Here is a 23,735-nt window from a genome sequence, read left to right on the forward strand (position 1 = left end):
CGCCATCTCTATAAACATGGAAATATCTACACCGTCATCTGTATAAACATGGAAATATCTACACCGCGATCTGTATAAACATGGAAATATCTACACCGCGATCTGTATAAACATGGAAATATCTACATCGCGATCTGTATAAACATGGAAATATCTAAACCGCTATCTGTGTAAACATGGAAATATCTACACAGCTATCTCTACAAACATGGAAATATCTACACCGCCATCTGTATAAACATGGAAATATCTACACTGCCATCTGTACAAACATGGAAATATCTACAGAGTCATCTGTAGAAACATGGAAATATCTACACCGCTATCTCTATAAACATGGAAATAACTACACTGCTATCTCTATAAACATGGAAATAACTGCACTGCTATCTCTATAAACATGGAAATATCCACACCGCTATCTCCATCAACATGGAAATATACACACCGCCATCTCTTTAAACATGGAGGTATCTACAACGCCATCTACATAAACAAGAAAATATCTACACTGCCATCTATATAAACATGGAAATATCTACAGAGAACTCTGTATAAACATGGAAATATCGGCACAGCCATCTGTATAAACATGGAAATATATACAACGCTATCTGTATAAACATGGAAATATCTACACTGCTATGTGTATTAACGTGGAAATATCTCCATTGCTATCTGTATAAACATGGACAAATCTCCACCACAATATGTATAAACATGAAAATATCGACACTTCTATCTCTATAAACATGGAAATATCTACACTGCCATCTGTACAAACATGGAAATATCTACACAGTCATCTGTAGAAACATGGAAATATCTACACCGCTATCTCTATAAACATGGAAATAACTACAATGCTATCTCTATAAACATGGAAATAACTGCACTGCTATCTCTATAAACATGGAAATATCCACACCGCTATCTCCATCAACATGGAAATATACACACCGCCATCTCTTTAAACATGGAGGTATCTACAACGCCATCTACATAAACAAGAAAATATCTACACTGCCATCTATATAAACATGGAAATATCTACACCGCCATCTCTATAAACATGGAAATATGTACACTGCCATTTGTAGAAAGGTGGAAATATCTACACCGCCATCTGTATAAACGTGGAAATATCAACACCGCAATCTGTATAAACATGGAAATATCTACACTGCAATCTGTATAAACATGGAAATATCTACACCGCTCTCTGTATAAATATGAAATATCTAAACAGCTATCTCTATAAAAGTGGAAATATCTACACTGCTATCTGTATAAACATGGAAATATCCTCACTGCTATCTCTATGAACATTGATATATCTACACCGCTATCTCTATTAACATGGAAATATCTACACCGCCATCTCTATAAACATGGAAATATCTACACCGTCATCTGTATAAACATGGAAATATCTACACCGCGATCTGTATAAACATGGAAATATCTACACCGCGATCTGTATAAACATGGAAATATCTACACCGCGATCTGTATAAACATGGAAATATCTACATCGCGATCTGTATAAACATGGAAATATCTAAACCGCTATCTGTGTAAACATGGAAATATCTACACAGCTATCTCTATAAACATGGAAATATCTACACCGCCATCTGTATAAACATGGAAATACCTACAAACTCATCTGTATAAACATGGAAATATCTACACAGCCATCTGTATAAACCTGGAAATATCTACACAGCCATCTGTATAAACCTGGAAATATCTGCACTGTCATCTATATAAACATGGAAATACCTACACCGCTATCTGTATAAACATGGAAATATCGGCACAGCCATCTGTATAAACATGGAATTATCTACAACGCTATCTGTATAAACATGGAAATATCTACACCGCTATGTGTATTAACGTGGAAATATCTCCATTGCTATCTGTATAAACATGGACAAATCTCCACCGCAATATGTATAAACATGAAAATATCTACACTTCTGTCTCTATAAACATGGAAATATCTACACTGCCATCTGTACAAACATGGAAATATCTACACAGTCATCTGTAGAAACATGGAAATATCTACACCGCTATCTCTATAAACATGGAAATAACTACACCGCTATCTCTATAAACATGGAAATATCTACACCGCTATCTCCATCTACATGGAAATATACACACCGCCATCTCTTTAAACATGGAGGTATCTACAACGCCATCTACATAAACAAGAAAATATCTACACTGCCATCTATATAAACATGGAAATATCTACACCGCCATCTCTATAAACATGGAAATATCTACACCGTCATCTGTATAAACATGGAAATATCTACACCGCGATCTGTATAAACATGGAAATATCTACACCGTGATCTGTATAAACATGGAAATATCTACATCGCGATCTGTATAAACATGGAAATATCTAAACCGCTATATGTGTAAACATGGAAATATCTACACAGCTATCTCTACAAACATGGAAATATCTACAACGCCATCTGTATAAACATGGAAATATCTACACTGCCATCTGTACAAACATGGAAATATCTACAGAGACATCTGTAGAAACATGGAAATATCTACACCGCTATCTCTATAAACATGGAAATAACTACACTGCTATCTCTATAAACATGGAAATAACTTCACTGCTATCTCTATAAACATGGAAATATCCACACCGCTATCTCCATCAACATGGAAATATACACTCCGCCATCTCTTTAAACATGGAGGTATCTACAACGCCATCTACATAAACAAGAAAATATCTACACTGCCATCTATATAAACATGGAAATATCTACAGAGAACTCTGTATAAACATGGAAATATCGGCACAGCCATCTCTATAAACATGGAAATATATACAACACTATCTGTATAAACATGGAAATATCTACACTGCTATGTGTATTAACGTGGAAATATCTCCATTGCTATCTGTATAAACATGGACAAATCTCCACCACAATATGTATAAACATGAAAATATCGACACTTCTATCTCTATAAACATGGAAATATCTACACTGCCATCTGTACAAACATGGAAATATCTACACAGTCATCTGTAGAAACATGGAAATATCTACACCGCTATCTCTATAAACATGGAAATAACTACAATGCTATCTCTATAAACATGGAAATAACTGCACTGCTATCTCTATAAACATGGAAATATCCACACCGCTATCTCCATCAACATGGAAATATACACACCGCCATCTCTTTAAACATGGAGGTATCTACAACGCCATCTACATAAACAAGAAAATATCTACACTGCCATCTATATAAACATGGAAATATCTACACCGCCATCTCTATAAACATGGAAATATCTACACTGCCATTTGTAGAAAGGTGGAAATATCTACACCGCCATCTGTATAAACGTGGAAATATCTACACCGCAATCTGTATAAACATGGAAATATCTACACTGCAATCTGTATAAACATGGAAATATCTACACCGCTCTCTGTATAAATATGAAATATCTAAACAGCTATCTCTATAAAAGTGGAAATATCTACACTGCTATCTGTATAAACATGGAAATATCCTCACTGCTATCTCTATGAACATTGATATATCTACACCGCTATCTCTATAAACATGGAAATATCTACACTGCCATCTCTATAAACATGGAAATATCTACACCGTCATCTGTATAAACATGGAAATACCTACACCGCGATCTGTATAAACATGGAAATATCTACACCGCGATCTGTATAAACATGGAAATATCTACACCGCGATCTGTATGAACATGGAAATATCTAAACCGCTATCTGTGTAAACATGGAAATATCTACACAGCTATCTCTATAAACATGGAAATATCTACACCGCCATCTGTATAAACATGGAAATACCTACAAAGTCATCTGTATAAACATGGAAATATCTACACAGCCATCTGTATAAACCTGGAAATATCTACACAGCCATCTGTATAAACCTGGAAATATCTGCACTGTCATCTATATAAACATGGAAATACCTACACCGCTATCTGTATAAACATGGAAATATCGGCACAGCCATCTGTATAAACATGGAATTATCTACAACGCTATCTGTATAAACATGGAAATATCTACACCGCTATGTGTATTAACGTGGAAATATCTCCATTGCTATCTGTATAAACATGGACAAATCTCCACCGCAATATGTATTAACATGAAAATATCTACACTTCTGTCTCTATAAACATGGAAATATCTACACTGCCATCTGTACAAACATGGAAATATCTACACAGTCATCTGTAGAAACATGGAAATATCTACACCGCTATCTCTATAAACATGGAAATAACTACACCGCTATCTCTATAAACATGGAAATATCTACACCGCTATCTCCATCTACATGGAAATATACACACCGCCATCTCTTTAAACATGGAGGTATCTACAACGCCATCTACATAAACAAGAAAATATCTACACTGCCATCTATATAAACATGGAAATATCTACACCGCCATCTCTATAAACATGGAAATATCTACACCGTCATCTGTATAAACATGGAAATATCTACACCGCGATCTGTATAAACATGGAAATATCTACACCGTGATCTGTATAAACATGGAAATATCTACATCGCGATCTGTATAAACATGGAAATATCTAAACCGCTATATGTGTAAACATGGAAATATCTACACAGCTATCTCTACAAACATGGAAATATCTACAACGCCATCTGTATAAACATGGAAATATCTACACTGCCATCTGTACAAACATGGAAATATCTACAGAGTCATCTGTAGAAACATGGAAATATCTACACCGCTATCTCTATAAACATGGAAATAACTACACTGCTATCTCTATAAACATGGAAATAACTTCACTGCTATCTCTATAAACATGGAAATATCCACACCGCTATCTCCATCAACATGGAAATATACACACCGCCATCTCTTTAAACATGGAGGTATCTACAACGCCATCTACATAAACAAGAAAATATCTACACTGCCATCTATATAAACATGGAAATATCTACAGAGAACTCTGTATAAACATGGAAATATCGGCACAGCCATCTCTATAAACATGGAAATATATACAACACTATCTGTATAAACATGGAAATATCTACACTGCTATGTGTATTAACGTGGAAATATCTCCATTGCTATCTGTATAAACATGGACAAATCTCCACCACAATATGTATAAACATGAAAATATCGACACTTCTATCTCTATAAACATGGAAATATCTACACTGCCATCTGTACAAACATGGAAATATCTACACAGTCATCTGTAGAAACATGGAAATATCTACACCGCTATCTCTATAAACATGGAAATAACTACAATGCTATCTCTATAAACATGGAAATAACTGCACTGCTATCTCTATAAACATGGAAATATCCACACCGCTATCTCCATCAACATGGAAATATACACACCGCCATCTCTTTAAACATGGAGGTATCTACAACGCCATCTACATAAACAAGAAAATATCTACACTGCCATCTATATAAACATGGAAATATCTACACCGCCATCTCTATAAACATGGAAATATCTACACTGCCATTTGTAGAAAGGTGGAAATATCTACACCGCCATCTGTATAAACGTGGAAATATCTACACCGCAATCTGTATAAACATGGAAATATCTACACTGCAATCTGTATAAACATGGAAATATCTACACCGCTCTCTGTATAAATATGAAATATCTAAACAGCTATCTCTATAAAAGTGGAAATATCTACACTGCTATCTGTATAAACATGGAAATATCCTCACTGCTATCTCTATGAACATTGATATATCTACACCGCTATCTCTAAAAACATGGAAATATCTACACCGCCATCTCTATAAACATGGAAATATCTACACCGTCATCTGTATAAACATGGAAATACCTACACCGCGATCTGTATAAACATGGAAATATCTACACCGCGATCTGTATAAACATGGAAATATCTACACCGCGATCTGTATGAACATGGAAATATCTAAACCGCTATCTGTGTAAACATGGAAATATCTACACAGCTATCTCTATAAACATGGAAATATCTACACCGCCATCTGTATAAACATGGAAATACCTACAAAGTCATCTGTATAAACATGGAAATATCTACACAGCCATCTGTATAAACCTGGAAATATCTACACAGCCATCTGTATAAACCTGGAAATATCTGCACTGTCATCTATATAAACATGGAAATACCTACACCGCTATCTGTATAAACATGGAAATATCGGCACAGCCATCTGTATAAACATGGAATTATCTACAACGCTATCTGTATAAACATGGAAATATCTACACCGCTATGTGTATTAACGTGGAAATATCTCCATTGCTATCTGTATAAACATGGACAAATCTCCACTGCAATATGTATAAACATGAAAATATCTACACTTCTGTCTCTATAAACATGGAAATATCTACACTGCCATCTGTACAAACCTGGAAATATCTACACAGTCATCTGTAGAAACATGGAAATATCTACACCGCTATCTCTATAAACATGGAAATAACTACACCGCTATCTCTATAAACATGGAAATATCTACACCGCTATCTCCATCTACATGGAAATATACACACCGCCATCTCTTTAAACATGGAGGTATCTACAACGCCATCTACATAAACAAGAAAATATCTACACTGCCATCTATATAAACATGGAAATATCTACACCGCCATCTCTATAAACGTGGAAATATCTACACCGTCATCTGTATAAACATGGAAATATCTACACCGCGATCTGTATAAACATGGAAATATCTACACCGCGATCTGTATAAACATGGAAATATCTACATCGCGATCTGTATAAACATGGAAATATCTAAACCGCTATCTGTGTAAACATGGAAATATCTACACAGCTATCTCTACAAACATGGAAATATCTACACCGCTATCTCTATAAAGATGGAAATATCTACACTGCCATCTGTACAAACATGGAAATATCTACACAGTCATCTGTAGAAACATGGAAATATCTACACCGCTATCTCTATAAACATGGAAATAACTACAATGCTATCTCTATAAACATGGAAATAACTGCACTGCTATCTCTATAAACATGGAAATATCCACACCGCTATCTCCATCAACATGGAAATATACACACCGCCATCTCTTTAAACATGGAGGTATCTACAACGCCATCTACATAAACAAGAAAATATCTACACTGCCATCTATATAAACATGGAAATATCTACAGAGAACTCTGTATAAACATGGAAATATCGGCACAGCCATCTCTATAAACATGGAAATATATACAACGCTATCTGTATAAACATGGAAATATCTACACTGCTATGTGTATTAACGTGGAAATATCTCCATTGCTATCTGTATAAACATGGACAAATCTCCACCACAATATGTATAAACATGAAAATATCGACACTTCTATCTCTATAAACATGGAAATATCTACACTGCCATCTGTACAAACATGGAAATATCTACACAGTCATCTGTAGAAACATGGAAATATCTACACCGGTATCTCTATAAACATGGAAATAACTACAATGCTATCTCTATAAACATGGAAATAACTGCACTGCTATCTCTATAAACATGGAAATATCCACACCGCTATCTCCATCAACATGGAAATATACACACCGCCATCTCTTTAAACATGCAGGTATCTACAACGCCATCTACATAAACAAGAAAATATCTACACTGCCATCTATATAAACATGGAAATATCTACACCGCCATCTCTATAAACATGGAAATATGTACACTGCCATTTGTAGAAAGGTGGAAATATCTACACCGCCATCTGTATGAACGTGGAAATATCTACACCGCAATCTGTATAAACATGGAAATATCTACACTGCAATCTGTATAAACATGGAAATATCTACACCGCTCTCTGTATAAATATGAAATATCTAAACAGCTATCTCTATAAAAGTGGAAATATCTACACTGCTATCTGTATAAACATGGAAATATCCTCACTGCTATCTCTATGAACATTGATATATCTACACCGCTATCTCTATAAACATGGAAATATCTACACCGCCATCTCTATAAACATGGAAATATCTACACCGTCATCTGTATAAACATGGAAATATCTACACCGCGATCTGTATATACATGGAAATATCTACACCGCGATCTGTATAAAGATGGAAATATCTACACCGCGATCTGTATAAACATGGAAATATCAAAACCGCTATCTCTGTAAACATGGAAATATCTACACAGCTATCTCTATAAACATGGAAATATCTACACCGCCATCTGTATAAACAAGGAAATACCTACAAAGTCATCTGTATAAACATGGAAATATCTACACAGCCATCTGTATAAACCTGGAAATATCTACACAGCCATCTGTATAAACCTGGAAATATCTGCACTGTCATCTATATAAACATGGAAATACCTACACCGCTATCTGTATAAACATGGAAATATCGGCACAGCCATCTGTAAAAACATGGAAATATCTACAACGCTATCTGTATAAACATGGAAATATCTACACCGCTATGTGTATTAACGTGGAAATATCTCCATTGCTATCTGTATAAACATGGACAAATCTCCACCGCAATATGTATAAACATGAAAATATCTACACATCTGTCTCTATAAACATGGAAATATCTACACTGCCATCTGTACAAACATGGAAATATCTACACAGTCATCTGTAGAAACATGGAAATATCTACACCGCTATCTCTATAAACATGGAAATAACTACACCGCTATCTCTATAAACATGGAAATATCTACACCGCTATATCCATCTACATGGAAATATACACACCGCCATCTCTTTAAACATGGAGGTATCTACAACGCCATCTACATAAACAAGAAAATATCTACACTGCCATCTATATAAACATGGAAATATCTACACCGCCATCTCTATAAACATGGAAATATCTACACCGTCATCTGTATAAACATGGAAATATCTACACCGCGATCTGTATAAACATGGAAATATCTACACCGCGATATGTATAAACATGGAAATATCTACATCGCGATCTGTATAAACATGGAAATATCTAAACCGCTATCTGTGTAAACATGGAAATATCTACAAAGCTATCTCTACAAACATGGAAATATCTACACCGCCATCTGTATAAACATGGAAATATCTACACTGCCATCTGTACAAACATGGAAATATCTACAGAGTCATCTGTAGAAACATGGAAATATCTACACCGCTATCTCTATAAACATGGAAATAACTACACTGCTATCTCTATAAACATGGAAATAACTGCACTGCTATCTCTATAAACATGGAAATATCCACACCGCTATCTCCATCAACATGGAAATATACACACCGCCATCTCTTTAAACATGGAGGTATCTACAACGCCATCTACATAAACAAGAAAATATCTACACTGCCATCTATATAAACATGGAAATATCTACAGAGAACTCTGTATAAACATGGAAATATCGGCACAGCCATCTCTATAAACATGGAAATATATACAACGCTATCTGTATAAACATGGAAATATCTACACTGCTATGTGTATTAACGTGGAAATATCTCCATTGCTATCTGTATAAACATGGACAAATCTCCACCACAATATGTATAAACATGAAAATATCGACACTTCTATCTCTATAAACATGGAAATATCTACACTGCCATCTGTACAAACATGGAAATATCTACACAGTCATCTGTAGAAACATGGAAATATCTACACCGCTATCTCTATAAACATGGAAATAACTACAATGCTATCTCTATAAACATGGAAATAACTGCACTGCTATCTCTATAAACATGGAAATATCCACACCGCTATCTCCATCAACATGGAAATATACACACCACCATCTCTTTAAACATGGAGGTATCTACAACGCCATCTACATAAACAAGAAAATATCTACACTGCCATCTATATAAACATGGAAATATCAACACTGCCATTTGTAGAAAGGTGGAAATATCTACACCGCCATCTGTATAAACGTGGAAATATCTACACCGCAATCTGTATAAACATGGAAATATCTACACTGCAATCTGTATAAACATGGAAATATCTACACCGCTCTCTGTATAAATATGAAATATCTAAACAGCTATCTCTATAAAAGTGGAAATATCTACACTGCTATCTCTATAAACATGGAAATATCCTCACTGCTATCTCTATGAACATTGATATATCTACACCGCTATCTCTATTAACATGGAAATATCTACACCGCCATCTCTATAAACATGGAAATATCGACACCGTCATCTGTATAAACATGGAAATATCTACACCGCGATCTGTATAAACATGGAAATATCTACACCGCGATCTGTATAAACATGCAAATATCTACACCGCGATCTGTATGAACATGGAAATATCTAAACCGCTATCTGTGTAAACATGGAAATATCTACACAGCTATCTCTATAAACATGGAAATATCTACACCGCCATCTGTATAAACACGGAAATACCTACAAAGTCATCTGTATAAACATGGAAATATCTACACAGCCATCTGTATAAACCTGGAAATATCTACACAGCCATCTGTATAAACCTGGAAATATCTGCACTGTCATCTATATAAACATGGAAATACCTACACCGCTATCTGTATAAACATGGAAATATCGGCACAGCCATCTGTATAAACATGGAATTATCTACAACGCTATCTGTATAAACATGGAAATATCTACACCGCTATGTGTATTAACGTGGAAATATCTCCATTGCTATCTGTATAAACATGGACAAATCTCCACCGCAATATGTATAAACATGAAAATATCTACACTTCTGTCTCTATAAACATGGAAATATCTACACTGCCATCTGTACAAACATGGAAATATCTACACAGTCATCTGTACAAACATGGAAATATCTACACCGCTATCTCTATAAACATGGAAATAACTACACCGCTATCTCTATAAACATGGAAATATCTACACCGCTATCTCCATCTACATGGAAATATACACACCGCCATCTCTTTAAACATGGAGGTATCTACAACGCCATCTACATAAACAAGAAAATATCTACACTGCCATCTATAAAAACATGGAAATATCTACACCGCCATCTCTATAAACATGGAAATATCTACACCGTCATCTGTATAAACATGGAAATATCTACACCGCGATCTGTATAAACATGGAAATATCTACACCGCGATCTGTATAAACATGGAAATGTCTACATCGCGATCTGTATAAACATGGAAATATCTAAACCGCTATCTGTGTAAACATGGAAATATCTACACAGCTATCTCTACAAACATGGAAATATCTACACCGCCATCTGTATAAACATGGAAATATCTACACTGCCATCTGTACAAACATGGAAATATCTACAGAGTCATCTGTAGAAACATGGAAATATCTACACCGCTATCTCTATAAACATGGAAATAACTACACTGCTATCTCTATCAACATGGAAATAACTGCACTGCTATCTCTATAAACATGGAAATATCCACACCGCTATCTCCATCAACATGGAAATATACACACCGCCATCTCTTTAAACATGGAGGTATCTACAACGCCATCTACATAAACAAGAAAATATCTACACTGCCATCTATATAAACATGGAAATATCTACAGAGAACTCTGTATAAACATGGAAATATCGGCACAGCCATCTGTATAAACATGGAAATATATACAACGCTATCTGTATAAACATGGAAATATCTACACTGCTATGTGTATTAACGTGGAAATATCTCCATTGCTATCTGTATAAACATGGACAAATCTCCACCACAATATGTATAAACATGAAAATATCGACACTTCTATCTCTATAAACATGGAAATATCTACACTGCCATCTGTACAAACATGGAAATATCTACACAGTCATCTGTAGAAACATGGAAATATCTACACCGCTATCTCTATAAACATGGAAATAACTACAATGCTATCTCTATAAACATGGAAATAACTGCAATGCTATCTCTATAAACATGGAAATATCCACACCGCTATCTCCATCAACATGGAAATATACACACCGCCATCTCTTTAAACATGGAGGTATCTACAACGCCATCTACATAAACAAGAAAATATCTACACTGCCATCTATATAAACATGGAAATATCTACACCGCCATCTCTATAAACATGGAAATATCTACACTGCCATTTGTAGAAAGGTGGAAATATCTACACCGCCATCTGTATAAACGTGGAAATATCTACACCGCAATCTGTATAAACATGGAAATATCTACACTGCAATCTGTATAAACATGGAAATATCTACGCCGCTCTCTGTATAAATATGAAATATCTAAACAGCTATCTCTATAAAAGTGGAAATGTCTACACTGCTATCTGTATAAACATGGAAATATCCTCACTGCTATCTCTATGAACATTGATATATCTACACCGCTATCTCTATTAACATGGAAATATCTACACCGCCATCTCTATAAACATGGAAATATCTACACCGTCATCTGTATAAACATGGAAATATCTACACCGCGATCTGTATAAACATGGAAATATCTACACCGCGATCTGTATAAACATGGAAATATCTACACCGCGATCTGTATAAACATGGAAATATCTACACCGCGATCTGTATGAACATGGAAATATCTAAACCGCTATCTGTGTAAACATGGAAATATCTACACAGCTATCTCTATAAACATGGAAATATCTACACCGCCATCTGTATAAACACGGAAATACCTACAAAGTCATCTGTATAAACATGGAAATATCTACACAGCCATCTGTATAAACCTGGAAATATCTACACAGCCATCTGTATAAACCTGGAAATATCTGCACTGTCATCTATATAAACATGGAAATACCTACACCGCTATCTGTATAAACATGGAAATATCGGCACAGCCATCTGTATAAACATGGAATTATCTACAACGCTATCTGTATAAACATGGAAATATCTACACCGCTATGTGTATTAACGTGGAAATATCTCCATTGCTATCTGTATAAACATGGACAAATCTCCACCGCAATATGTATAAACATGAAAATATCTACACTTCTGTCTCTATAAACATGGAAATATCTACACTGCCATCTGTACAAACTTGGAAATATCTACACAGTCATCTGTAGAAACATGGAAATAACTACACCGCTATCTCTATAAACATGGAAATAACTACACCGCTATCTCTATAAACATGGAAATATCTACACCGCTATCTCCATCTACATGGAAATATACACACCGCCATCTCTTTAAACATGGAGGTATCTACAACGCCATCTACATAAACAAGAAAATATCTACACTGCCATCTATAAAAACATGGAAATATCTACACCGCCATCTCTATAAACATGGAAATATCTACACCGTCATCTGTATAAACATGGAAATATCTACACCGCGATCTGTATAAACATGGAAATATCTACACCGCGATCTGTATAAACATGGAAATGTCTACATCGCGATCTGTATAAACATGGAAATATCTAAACCGCTATCTGTGTAAACATGGAAATATCTACACAGCTATCTCTACAAACATGGAAATATCTACACCGCCATCTGTATAAACATGGAAATATCTACACTGCCATCTGTACAAACATGGAAATATCTACAGAGTCATCTGTAGAAACATGGAAATATCTACACCGCTATCTCTATAAACATGGAAATAACTACACTGCTATCTCTATAAACATGGAAATAACTGCACTGCTATCTCTATAAACATGGAAATATCCACACCGCTATCTCCATCAACATGGAAATATACACACCGCCATCTCTTTAAACATGGAGGTATCTACAACGCCATCTACATAAACAAGAAAATATCTACACTGCCATCTATATAAACATGGAAATATCTACAGAGAACTCTGTATAAACATGGAAATATCGGCACAGCCATCTGTATAAACATGGAAATATATACAACGCTATCTGTATAAACATGGAAATATCTACACTGCTATGTGTATTAACGTGGAAATATCTCCATTGCTATCTGTATAAACATGGACAAATCTCCACCACAATATGTATAAACATGAAAATATCGACACTTCTATCTCTATAAACATGGAAATATCTACACTGCCATCTGTACAAACATGGAAATATCTACACAGTCATCTGTAGAAACATGGAAATATCTACACTGCTATCTCTATAAACATGGAAATAACTACAATGCTATCTCTATAAACATGGAAATAACTGCACTGCTATCTCTATAAACATGGAAATATCCACACCGCTATCTCCATCAACATGGAAATATACACACCGCCATCTCTTTAAACATGGAGGTATCTACAACGCCATCTACATAAACAAGAAAATATCTACACTGCCATCTATATAAACATGGAAATATCTACACCGCCATCTCTATAAACATGGAAATATGTACACTGCCATTTGTAGAAAGGTGGAAATATCTACACCGCCATCTGTATAAACGTGGAAATATCTACACCGCAATCTGTATAAACATGGAAATATCTACACTGCAATCTGTATAAACATGGAAATATCTACACCGCTCTCTGTATAAATATGAAATATCTAAACAGCTATCTCTATAAAAGTGGAAATGTCTACACTGCTATCTGTATAAACATGGAAATATCCTCACTGCTATCTCTATGAACATTGATATATCTACACCGCTATCTCTATTAACATGGAAATATCTACACCGCCATCTCTATAAACATGGAAATATCTACACCGTCATCTGTATAAACATGGAAATATCTACACCGCGATCTGTATAAACATGGAAATATCTACACCGCGATCTGTATAAACATGGAAATATCTACACCGCGATCTGTATAAACATGGAAATATCTACACCGCGATCTGTATGAACATGGAAATATCTAAACCGCTATCTGTGTAAACATGGAAATATCTACACAGCTATCTCTATAAACATGGAAATATCTACACCGCCATCTGTATAAACATGGAAATACCTACAAAGTCATCTGTATAAACATGGAAATATCTACACAGCCATCTGTATAAACCTGGAAATATCTACACAGCCATCTGTATAAACCTGGAAATATCTGCACTGTCATCTATATAAACATGGAAATACCTACACCGCTATCTGTATAAACATGGAAATATCGGCACAGCCATCTGTATAAACATGGAATTATCTACAACGCTATCTGTATAAACATGGAAATATCTACACCGCTATGTGTATTAACGTGGAACTATCTCCATTGCTATCTGTATAAACATGGACAAATCTCCACCGCAATATGTATTAACATGAAAATATCTACACTTCTGTCTCTATAAACATGGAAATATCTACACTGCCATCTGTACAAACATGGAAATATCTACACAGTCATCTGTAGAAACATGGAAATATCTACACCGCTATCTCTATAAACATGGAAATAACTACACCGCTATCTCTATAAACATGGAAATATCTACACCGCTATCTCCATCTACATGGAAATATACACACCGCCATCTCTTTAAACATGGAGGTATCTACAACGCCATCTACATAAACAAGAAAATATCTACACTGCCATCTATATAAACATGGAAATATCTACACCGCCATCTCTATAAACATGGAAATATCTACACCGTCATCTGTATAAACATGGAAATATCTACACCGCGATCTGTATAAACATGGAAATATCTACACCGCGATCTGTATAAACATGGAAATGTCTACATCGCGATCTGTATAAACATGGAAATATCTAAACCGCTATCTGTGTAAACATGGAAATATCTACACAGCTATCTCTACAAACATGGAAATATCTACACCGCCATCTGTATAAACATGGAAATATCTACACTGCCATCTGTACAAACATGGAAATATCTACAGTCATCTGTAGAAACATGGAAATATCTACACCGCTATCTCTATAAACATGGAAATAACTACACTGCTATCTCTATAAACATGGAAATAACTGCACTGCTATCTCTATAAACATGGAAATATCCACACCGCTATCTCCATCAACATGGAAATATACACACCGCCATCTCTTTAAACATGGAGGTATCTACAACGCCATCTACATAAACAAGAAAATATCTACACTGCCATCTATATAAACATGGAAATATCTACAGAGAACTCTGTATAAACATGGAAATATCGGCACAGCCATCTGTATAAACATGGAAATATATACAACGCTATCTGTATAAACATGGAAATATCTACACTGCTATGTGTATTAACGTGGAAATATCTCCATTGCTATCTGTATAAACATGGACAAATCTCCACCACAATATGTATAAACATGAAAATATCGACACTTCTATCTCTATAAACATGGAAATATCTACACTGCCATCTGTACAAACATGGAAATATCTACACAGTCATCTGTAGAAACATGGAAATATCTACACCGCTATCTCTATAAACATGGAAATAACTACAATGCTATCTCTATAAACATGGAAATAACTGCAATGCTATCTCTATAAACATGGAAATATCCAAACCGCTATCTCCATCAACATGGAAATATACACACCGCCATCTCTTTAAACATGGAGGTATCTACAACGCCATCTACATAAACAAGAAAATATCTACACTGCCATCTATATAAACATGGAAATATCTACACCGCCATCTCTATAAACATGGAAATATCTACACTGCCATTTGTAGAAAGGTGGAAATATCTACACCGCCATCTGTATAAACGTGGAAATATCTACACCGCAATCTGTATAAACATGGAAATATCTACACTGCAATCTGTATAAACATGGAAATATCTACACCGCTCTCTGTATAAATATTAAATATCTAAACAGCTATCTCTATAAAAGTGGAAATATCTACACTGCTATCTGTATAAACATGGAAATATCCTCACTGCTATCTCTATGAACATTGATATATCTACACCGCTATCTCTATAAACATGGAAATATCTACACCACAATCTCAATAAACATGGAAATATCTACACCGTCATCTGTATAAACATGGAAATATCTACACCGCGATCTGTATAAACATGGAAATATCTACACCGCGATCTGTATAAACATGCAAATATCTACACCGCGATCTGTATGAACATGGAAATATCTAAACCGCTATCTGTGTAAACCTGGAAATATCTACACAGCTATCTCTATAAACATGGAAATATCTACACCGCCATCTGTATAAACATGGAAATACCTACAAAGTCGTCTGTATAAACATGGAAATATCTACACAGCCATCTGTATAAACCTGGAAATATCTACACAGCCATCTGTATAAACCTGGAAATATCTGCACTGTCATCTATATAAACATGGAAATACCTACACCGCTATCTGTATAAACATGGAAATATCGGCACAGCCATCTGTATGAACATGGAATTATCTACAACGCTATCTGTATAAACATGGAAATATCTACACCGCTATGTGTATTAACGTGGAAATATCTCCATTGCTATCTGTATAAACATGGACAAATCTCCACCGCAATATGTATAAACATGAAAATATCTACACTTCTGTCTCTATAAACATGGAAATATCTACACTGCCATCTGTACAAACATGGAAATATCTACACAGTCATCTGTAGAAACATGGAAATATCTACACCGCTATCTCTATAAACATGGAAATAACTACACCGCTATCTCTATAAACATGGAAATATCTACACCGCTATCTCCATCTACATGGAAATATACACACCGCCATCTCTTTAAACATGGAGGTATCTACAACGCCATCTACATAAACAAGAAAATATCTACACTGCCATCTATATAAACATGGAAATATCTACACCGCCATCTCTATAAACATGGAAATATCTACACCGTCATCTGTATAAACATGGAAATATCTACACTGCGATCTGTATAAACATGGAAATATCTACACCGCGATCTGTATAAACATGGAAATATCTACATCGCGATCTGTATAAACATGGAAATATCTAAACCGCTATCTGTGTAAACATGGAAATATCTACACAGCTATCTCTACAAACATGGAAATATCTACACCGCCATCTGTATAAACATGGAAATATCTACACTGCCATCTGTACAAACATGGAAATATCTACAGAGTCATCTGTAGAAACATGGAAATATCTACACCGCTATCTCTATAAACATGGAAATAACTACACTGCTATCTCTATAAACATGGAAATAACTGCACTGCTATCTCTATAAACATGGAAATATCCACACCGCTATCTCCATCAACATGGAAATATACACACCGCCATCTCTTTAAACATGGAGGTATCTACAACGCCATCTACATAAACAAGAAAATATCTACACTGCCATCTATATAAACATGGAAATATCTACAGAGAACTCTGTATAAACATGGAAATATCGGCACAGCCATCTGTATAAACATGGAAATATATACAACGCTATCTGTATAAACATGGAAATATCTACACTGCTATGTGTATTAACGTGGAAATATCTCCATTGCTATCTGTATAAACATGGACAAATCTCCACCACAATATGTATAAACATGAAAATATCGACACTTCTATCTCTATAAACATGGAAATATCTACACTGCCATCTGTACAAACATGGAAATATCTACACAGTCATCTGTAGAAACATGGAAATATCTACACCGCTATCTCTATAAACATGGAAATAACTACAATGCTATCTCTATAAACATGGAAATAACTGCACTGCTATCTCTATAAACATGGAAATATCCACACCGCTATCTCCATCAACATGGAAATATACACACCGCCATCTCTTTAAACATGGAGGTATCTACAACGCCATCTACATAAACAAGAAAATATCTACACTGCCATCTATATAAACATGGAAATATCTACACCGCCATCTCTATAAACATGGAAATATGTACACTGCCATTTGTAGAAAGGTGGAAATATCTACACCGCCATCTGTATAAACGTGGAAATATCTACACCGCAATCTGTATAAACTTGGAAATATCTACACTGCAATCTGTATAAACATGGAAATATCTACACCGCTCTCTGTATAAATAGGAAATATCTAAACAGCTATCTCTATAAAAGTGGAAATATCTACACTGCTATCTGTATAAACATGGAAATATCCTCACTGCTATCTCTATGAACATTGATATATCTACACCGCTATCTCTATAAACATGGAAATATCTACACCGCCATCTCTATAAACATGGAAATATCTACACCGTCATCTGTATAAACATGGAAATATCTACACCGCGATCTGTATATACATGGAAATATCTACACCGCGATCTGTATAAACATGGAAATATCTACACCGCGATCTGTATAAACATGGAAATATCTAAACCGCTATCTCTGTAAACATGGAAATATCTACACCGCTATCTCTATAAACATGGAAATATCTACACCGCCATCTGTATAAACATGGAGATACCTATACAGTCATCTGTGTAAACATGGAAATCTCTACACCACCATCTGTATAAACATGGAAATATCTACAATGCCATCTGTATACACATGGAAATACCTACACGGCAATCTGTGTATAGATGGAAACAGAAACACCTCCATCTGTACAAACATGGAAATATCTTCACCGCTATCTGTATAAACATGGAAATATTTATACTGCGGTCTGTATAAACATGGAAATTTCTACACCGCTATCTGTATAAACATGGAAATATCTACAGCACGATCTGTGTAAACATGGAAATATTTACACGGCTATCTGTATAAACATGGAAATGTCTCCACCGCTATCTCTATAAACATGGAAATATGTACAAAGCCATCTCTATAAAGATTGAAATACCTACACAGTCATGTGTAGGAACATGGAAAAATCTACAATGCCATCTTTATAAACATGGAAATATGTAAACATTCCTCTGTATAAATATGGAAATATGTGCACTGGCATTTGTATAAACATGGAAATATCTGCACCGCTATCTGTATAAACATGGAAATACCTACACCGCTGTCTCTGTAAACATGGAAATATGTACACCGTTATGTGTATAAACATGGAAATATCTGCACTGCTGTCTGTATAGACGTGGAAATATCTCCACCGTTATCTGTATAAACATGGAAATATCTACAGCGCCATCTCTATAAATATTGAAATATCTACACTGCCATCTGTAAAAACATGGAAATATCTACGCGGTCATCTGAATAAACATGGAAATATCTACACCACCATCTGTATGAACATGGAAATAACTACAATACCAACTGTATACACATGGAAATATCTACACAGACATCTGTATAAATATGGAAATATCTACACCGCCATCTGTATAAACATGGAAATATCTACACTGCCATCTGTAGAAAGATGGAAATATCTACACCTCTATCTCTATAAATATGGAAATATCTACACCTCCATCTCTATAAACATGAAAATATCTACACTGCCATCTCCATAAAGATGGAAGTATCTACTCCGCCATGTGTATAAACACGGAAATATCTACACCACCAGCTGTGTAAACATGGAAATATCTTCACCGCTATCTGTATAAACATGGAAATATCTACACCGCCATGTGCATATCCATGGATATATCTACACCGCCATCTGTATAAACATGGAAATATCTACACGGCCATCTGTGTATAGATGGAAATATCAACACCGCCATATGTACAAACATGGAAATATCTACACCGCTATCTCTATAAACATGGAAATATCTACACCGACATCTCTATAAACATGAAAATATCTGCACTGCCATCTGTAAAAACATGGAAATACCTATAAAGTCATCTGTATAAACATGGAAATATCTACAATGCCATCTGTATACACATGGAAATATCTACACAGCCATCTGTAAAAACATGTAAATATCTACACTGCTATCAGTATAAAGATGGAAACATCTACACCGCAATCTCTATAAACATGAAAATATCTACACTGCCATCTCCATAAACATGGAACTATCTACTCCGCCTTCTGTATAAACATGGAAACATCTACACCGCCATCTGTGTGAATAAGGAAATATCTACAATGCCATCTGCATAAAGATATAAATATCTGAACCGCGAGCTGTATAAACATGGAAATAACTACATCGCTATCTGTATAAATGTGGAAATACCAACACCGCTGTCGGTATAAACATGGAAATATCTACAACGCCATCTATATAAACATGGAAATATCTACACCGCTATGTCTATAAACATGGAAATACCTACACCGCTGTCTCTATAAACATGGAAACATCCACACCGCCATCTGCATATCCATGGAAATATCTACAACGTCATCTGTATAAAGATGGAAATATCTACACGGCAATCTGTGTACAGATGGAAATATCAACACCGCCATCTGTACAAACATGGAAATATCTACACCGCTATCTGTATAAACATAGAAATATCTACATTGCAGTGTGTATAAACATGGAAATATCTACACCGGTATCTGTATAAACATGGAAATATCTACACCACGATCTGTATAAATATGGAAATATTTACACCGCTACCTATATAAACCTGGGAATATCTACACTGCTATCTCTGTAAATATGGAAATATCTACACCGCCATCTGTATAAACATGGAAATAACTACACAGACATGTGTAGGAACATGGAAATATCTACACCACCTTTTGTATAAAGATGGAAATACCTACAAGGTTATCTGTATAAACATGGAAATATCTACACAGTGATCTGTATAAACATGGAAATATGTACAGCACTCTCTGAATAAAGATGGAAATATCTACACCGCTATCTGTATAAACATGGAGATATCTACACCACTATCTGTATAAATATGGAAATATTTACACCGCTATCTCTATAAACATGGAAATATCTACACTGCTATCTCTATAAACATGGAAATATCTACACCGTACATCTGTATTAACATGGAAATATCTACACAGTCATCTGTATAAACCTGGAAATTTCTACACTGTCATCTATATAAACATGGAAATATCTACAGAGAACTCTGTATAAACATAGAAATATCTGCACAGCCATCTGTATAAACATGGAAATATCTACACCGCTATCTGTATAAACATGGAAATATCTACACCGCTCTGTGTATTAACGTGGAAATATCTCCATTGCTATCTGTATAAACATGGACATATCTCCACCGCAATCTGTATAAACATGAAAATATCAACACCGCCATCTCTATAAACATGGAAATGTCTACAATGCCATCTGTACAAACATGGAAATATCTACAAAGTTATCTGTAGAAACATGGAAATATCTACACTGCTGTCTCTATAAACATGGAAATATCTACACCGCTATCTCTACAAACATGGAAATATCTACACCGCTATCTCCATCAACATGGAAATACATACACCGCCATCTCTTTGAACGCGGAAATATCTACAACGCCATCTACATAAACAAGAAAATATCTACACTGCCATATATATAAACATGGAAATATCTACACCACCATCTCTATAAACATGGAAATATCTACACTGCCATTTGTAGAAGGATGAAAATATCTACACCACCATCTGTATAAACGTGGAAATATCTACACCACTATATGTATAAACATGGAAATATCTACACCGCAATCTGTATAAACATGGAAATATCTACACTGCTATCTGTATAAATATGAAATATCTAAACCGCTATCTCTACAAAAATGGAAATATCTACACTGCTATCTGCATAAACATGGAAAAGTCCTCACTGCTATCTCTGTGAACATGGATATATCTACACCGCTATCTAAATAAACATGGAAATATCTACACTGCCAACTCTATAAACTTGGAATTACCTACATCGCCATCTGTATAAACATGGAAATATCTACACCGCTATCTTTATAAACATGGAAATATCTACACCGCGATCTGTATAAACATGGAAATATCTACACCGCGATCTCTATAAACATGGAAATATCTACACCGCGATCTGTGTAAACACGGAAGTATCTTCACCACGATCTGTATAAACATGGAAATATCTACACCGCTATCTGTCAAAACATGGTAATATCTACACCACCATCTATATAAACATGGAAATATCTACACCGCCATCTGTATAAACATGGAAATATCTACAATGCCATCTGTAGAAAGATGGAAATATCTACACCGCAATCTGTGTAAACATGGAAATATCTACACCGATATTTGTAAAAACATGGAAATATCTACACCGCTATCTGTATAAACATGGAAATATCTACACTGCGATCTGTATAAACATGGAAATATCTACAATGCCATCTGTACAAACATGGAAATATCTACACAGTTATCTGTAGAAACATGGAAATAGCTACACCGCTATCTCTATAAACATGGACATAACTACACCGCTATCTCTATGAACATGGAAATATCTACAATGCCATCTGTACAAAGATGGAAATATCTACAGAGATATCTGTAGAAACATGGAAATATCTACACCGCTATCTCTATAAACATGGAAATAACTACACCGCTATCTCTACAAACATGGAAATATCTTCACCGCTATCTCCATCAACATGGAAATACATACACCG

The sequence above is a fragment of the Pan troglodytes genome, chromosome 18 (assembly GCF_028858775.2).
Source record: "Pan troglodytes isolate AG18354 chromosome 18, NHGRI_mPanTro3-v2.0_pri, whole genome shotgun sequence".
Lineage (NCBI taxonomy): Eukaryota > Metazoa > Chordata > Mammalia > Primates > Hominidae > Pan > Pan troglodytes.